Raw genomic sequence first — 5,894 nt, 5'->3', positions numbered from 1 at the left:
CTGATAGTCTTATACTAGGGTAGGTCTTTGATAGCCTATTTTACATGGCATTATAGTCACATCCTGGTTGTAATAGTCAAACATCCCCATAGCAAAAGTGTGACCATTGTTATTTAGACTTCTGCTGTCACTCTCAGGAAAAAAAGGTCTGCATTTTAATAACTCTAGAGGTTGAATATGGCCTTTCTTATAAAGGCAGTTCCTGCAGGGCAGCATTGTTAGACTGGAGATGTTGACAAGTCCCATCCTGTGAATCTCAGATCAATGAGAAGGGGCTTTCTCTACCCTTCCTTGGTGATTTCCAAGACCACTACTCTGCCATCTTTGTTTCTTCACATTTATTGTTTTATCCTCGTCTCTCCATTATGGGTCAGACATCCCATATCATGTAATTGCCCTCACTGGGGGTATTAGGGAACTGCTGAGAACAGCTGTATGTTTGGTGTCACATTGGGTCTTCAGACAACCCCGTCTGTGGGGGTTGTGGCACACAAGTGGCACAAATCTAAGCTGGAGCTCCCAGTGACATTGTTCCCGTCTGGAATTGTTATTTGCAGGACCACAACCACCACTGTCCATATAGCTAGGTACTTGTGGCACAACGTTGTTTACCATTAAAGCAGCCAGGGTACATGTATTTCTTCAGTGCCTGGAACTTAAAGCAGTGCTTAAGGCTGGGATCTTGCCTCCCCTAGTCTGATCATCTCCCAGCTCCATATGGTTTTTCAGGTGCTCATTATGAGTATGATGCTGAAGCCATTCAGTGAGGGTGTGACACAGCATGTCAAGTGATACAGTATTTACAGCAAAAGCTGTAAGTAGGCAGACACTTTTTTTTAAATCAACTAAATCAACTATTCAACATATGATTTAGATTACCGATTATTTTGTAAAGTTGTGATCCATTCTTAAGCAGCTCACAAAAAGGGTACATTTGCCAGATTGTTTTCAACACCCAGTTCAACCCTCTGTAATTGACGCCTAGAAAGCTAAAGTGATATGTCTGAGGTCTCATAACCACTGCGCGTCCTTGTTTGTACTGAAAATGGAGACTGGGCTGCATGTCAAGTGCCTTGCTCATATTTGTTTAATTTCATGGGAAGAGGAACACGTGGGCAGTATTCTGTTTCTTCTTTCTCATTCAGGTAAACTTGTACAAAGGTACTCGGAAGCAATGCGTCAGAAAGTTCCTGGGTGCCCATGTGAACCACCTGTACCTAGCACACTCCTTTGGCTGCCAGCTCCCAAGATGAGACCCTGAGGAGATGCAAGGAGCATCTCCAGAGAGAGTGGGAAGTTATCTGCTACAGTTATTTCTACCATGCAGTGCTATCTTCCCTGTGCCTTACCAGGTAAGGCAGCAGGCTGCCCTCATTCACCTTTAATTTCCCCCAGGGGCTGGTCAAAGGATATATTGAGATGGATGCAAGGACACCAGCTTGCTGGAGCTCAGCCACTTGCTCTGCTTTCCACCAGGTTACAGTAGCAGCAACCAACAGGTCTCAGAGGGGTATTTCCTGATTATACTCTATGTATCGCTCTTCTGACAGCCATCCTTACAAAGAAGAGCTATAAAAATCAGCCTGTCGACATGCTCTGGGAGTGGAGTTAGGTTTTCTTAGAGGATATTGTTCTGATTTATTGAACCTGCTGATCACTTGACAAAGTTAACTGAGAGGAACCTTTATTTTTATCAGGCCATCCACGTAGGCACGCTACGAGCCACTGTGTAAAGACTCTGCAAGACACACACAAAAAAAAAAAGGCCTCTTGTGCTTCCACTAGTGTTGGGGCGGTGTGAAGAGGACCTGCTTCTAATTTCTCACTGGTTGTGCTGTTCCCAGAGGTGCAGAGGCAATACATAAGAGTGTAGTCAGGTCCTTTTAAATCCCTGGAACAACAGGATGCAGACCAGACCAACTCCCTTTCAGAAATGAGCATGGGCTTGATCCTCAGTTTGTGTAAACTGGCACAGCTGCGACTAGCTTTAGCAGGGAAGTGTGGCGATTTAAAACGTTTGAGAGGCTGGCTCCCCAGGCAGAGCAATGAGAAATGTAGGACAGCCAAAAAGAGACATAGACCATTAAAAATATGTTGATAATAGAGATTTTTATATATATACTGCAGGCTTGTCTTTAATCTTTAAAGTTTTAATCTTTTGCTGTCTATGAGAGAGACCATGAAGTATTTTTGATATATTTTCAAAGGTCAGGTCCAAAGTCATGCTCCTTTAGAGGTCTTTTGGCTGTTTGTGCTTTTTTGATGTTTGTATCACGCAGACCTGATAAATAGATGAATGACCATGATAAATGTGCATAATGAGAAAGTGATAAGAATTGCAGCATCTGACATGAGTTATGTCTCTGTTGTCCAGAAATGGAGATGCTCTACTTTTATCTTTACCCTCTAATTTCTTAATTAGAAAGAAAGCATATTTTCCACCCAGTGCATATGTATTTGGCAAGCATGCTGTCTAATAACAAGATATCTCAGCCAATGACCTTATTATAGATACTGCTGTAATTTTTTGTTTAAAAATGTCTCTCCTCCCTGTAGAGCATGAGCCACAGGACCAAGCTTTATGCAGTGATATATAACAAAAATTGCTAGACATAAAATCTGATAGGATCCTGATGATTTGCAAAAAATGAAGGATTAGGGCCCAATCCTGCAAGCTTTTGAAAATACATGCTCATTTTCTCACATATATGGTCTGATTCAAGTTGCTGGGATTAGTTATATGACTAATGACACACACATGTATTTTGAAAACCTAGCTATGAAGACCAGATTCTAATCTGAGATGCCCAGAAAGTCTGGATCCTGAAAGCCTTATAAGGGCAAAATTGCCTTTAATGAGATTTGTCCCATTGATAGGACTCTTGCTTTAGAAAGGCAACAAAAGTGTAGCCATTGAAACAGTCCTCTAAAAATGAGCCACTGCATGCTGTGGGAGAATTAGAGCTGTGGATTTTTTTAGAAAATGCAGTCTGCATTCAGGGACCTTAACTTTTCAGAAATCAAATGAATGGTCTGAATTAATTTATAGCAGGGATGCTTTCAATCCAGTGATCGTTTATTGTCTTATGCCTCTACTCTGCAAAGATTCACACATTTGCGTGTTTTTTCATGCCGAGCACTTCCGCTGAAAAAGGATATACATTTGTGGAAGCAGAGCTTAATGGATTGAACCTACTTCTCCCAAAGTGAGTGGCAAAACTGTTCACTTGAGTGAGAGGAAGATAAGATTAACAGCAATAAAGCTACACCAAGTTAAGAAATTCTGCATGCTGTAAGCAGCAAAACTGTATTGGCTTCAAAATCATAGAGTGAGAAATTAAAATTAATCTATTTTGATTACATACTGCACAACTGTTGTAATACAGTATTTTATTCTGCCATTTAATTATTTGCCTTACTTTTCTGTAATAATACCAAATTACTTGTGTTTAAAAGCTATCATGAATAGTTGAAAGCAACTACCCCAGGTAACTGCAAAAGCATACTGTGCATATGTTTTTGTTTTGCTTGCATCAAAAGGCAAAGTTTATAAAACATCAGCAACACTATGTGTAGTAAAAAGGAGAGAAACATTTTGTGGAGGGTGTTTATTTAGATTTTCTTGGTTTCCTTTCAAACTAAGATTTGTTTACTAGAGGCATTACAATTTAGTGAGACAAATTAGGCTAAACTTTTTATCTCTGGTGGTTTGCACATGCACTGATTGAACTAGTATTTCTTCTAAAGATTGCCTAGGAAGATAAATGAACAAGAGGAGCAATTAGAGTAAGGAAAAACTAAAGATTGGCTGACATGATTTAAGTTTACCTCTAAGGCAGTTTGTCATTTTGTCTCTATAATCTCTATCAGAATTGACTAAAACCGTAAACATAAATCATTATACTAATTTATTTCACCACACTGTGGTCTGGGAGAAGAAGATTTCATTTTTTTCAACAGACTTTGGGGGATTCAAGCATTTGCAGAACTTTTTTAATATAGTAAAAAAACAAGCCAGCCTAAAAGATCATTGATTAGTATTTCAGCTTCTTTAAAATCTGATCTTTTTGGGTTAAGCCAAGAAATGTTCCTGTTACTATTGCTAAAATAACTATTAAGAATTCAGAATAAATGGACATGGATTTGATTTTTTAAGTGACTGTATAAAGCTTAATGCATGACAAAATGTAATGCGAGGCCATCAGTTAATACTTCACACTAGAACAGTTAATAAGCAGCCTTCTCTCCTGAGATGCATCAGAACGAAGTCTGTAGGACTGTGGAATACCTTTGTGGGAGGGAAACCAGTAGATATGTGAGGACATCCTGCAGTATAAATCTCCATGGGCTGTCACAAGCCCTGTTATAGACTCTCCAAAAATAGAGCTCTGTATATCTTCATTAGGAACTATACTAACAACACTGGCCGCCTGCAATTTTATTCAGATGCCACGGTAAAGCAAGGATTATATTATGTTGCTCTTGTCAAGTGAAATATTCCTTATCAGTGACTTTAATGGACGGATTTGCCAATGCCATTTAGACATCTACATCCTGCTGACTTGCCTATTTGTGAATGGTCTCATTTTGTTCAGTGGAGCTCCTTGCACATGCCAATGGCAGCAGGATCGCTGCCTAAATTGTTCCCCCAAAGGAACACCATCAGAGATTTTGCCTCCCTCGTGCCCGCACTCCCACAGACCCCTTACCGCTCAGGCTTCGCGTCGCCTAATTTCACCGTCAGCCAACCCTACCAAAACCAAAACAAATGAAGGTTAGGTCTGATAGCTAGATCCAACAAAAGGAAGGAGAGGGGATGTGTCTCCAGGTCTGGGAGGGCAGCCTGAGCTAAATCTGGTTAAGCATATTGTGAATATTCTGAGTGTATTTCTAAACCTGGGCTAGGGGTGGCACTTTCCTAGAAAACCCTTACCTTAAAAATAGGTAATTTGAAGATGGCCAGAACTTCAGGAGTCTGATTTCCTGTGGATTTGTGTCTCCTGGTTGATCTACTGAGTAGTCCAAAAAGGAGAGTGACTGGCGCAGCCATTTCCCCTGTCAGATTATTTATAGGTCTCTGTGCTTTGCCTTGGCACCTGTTTTCATGAAACCTCAAGGAGTTTTACTGTCTTTCAGACCACTTTCCCTGCATGTCCCATAACTCTATGTAATCAAGGGTTCAAATGCTGTTATAAGGGAATACATAGATAAACATTACACGTACTTACACAGCATAATTGCATAAGCCATAGGAAACTATGATAAACCAGGATCCATCATAAGCATTTTTAAGCCGAAAGCTTTAGGATTTTCAGAAGTGTAGCTCGCCTTGATAAATGTTTCAGTTATCAGTCTTCTGTGTCTGTACTCTACTTAATTCACACTAAATTCAGCACATGGAACATATGGCAGGAAAATGTGTCATTTCATTACTTCACTGCTGCTTAACATAATGCACACACCAGACATGCATATCTCACTGAGAAATGTGTACAGGACTTGGTGTTCCATTGATTTCACTGGCACATCCACTGCAGGTGGCAGTTCATTCTCCAGCCCATAGTGATCCCTTCTAGTCCTTGCAAACCACAGAAGCAGCCTACAGGGTTGGACGCAAGCACTGGAATAAATTCTGATACCTGTATTTTCCTTTCCTTCCACTTTATGCTTTTTTTTCCTCTTTCACTGGCAAGTATGAGTAACTGAAATCCCACTCTTTCTTGAATTTGTATTTCTAGACCACAGCTTTTACCAATTAAGTTGTGTGAGCAGCTTTGAACACAAACAAAAACCTGTGGCTCTGAACAGTCAAATCCCCACAGAATACAATAGAACCACAGGGGCTCTTACTTTTTTTCCAATTTGATTTCCTATACTTTTTCTTAAAAAGCATG

This window comes from Mycteria americana, chromosome Z (genome assembly GCF_035582795.1).
Source record: "Mycteria americana isolate JAX WOST 10 ecotype Jacksonville Zoo and Gardens chromosome Z, USCA_MyAme_1.0, whole genome shotgun sequence".
NCBI classification, from domain to species: domain Eukaryota; kingdom Metazoa; phylum Chordata; class Aves; order Ciconiiformes; family Ciconiidae; genus Mycteria; species Mycteria americana.
Note: the sequence above shows the minus strand (reverse complement) of the source record.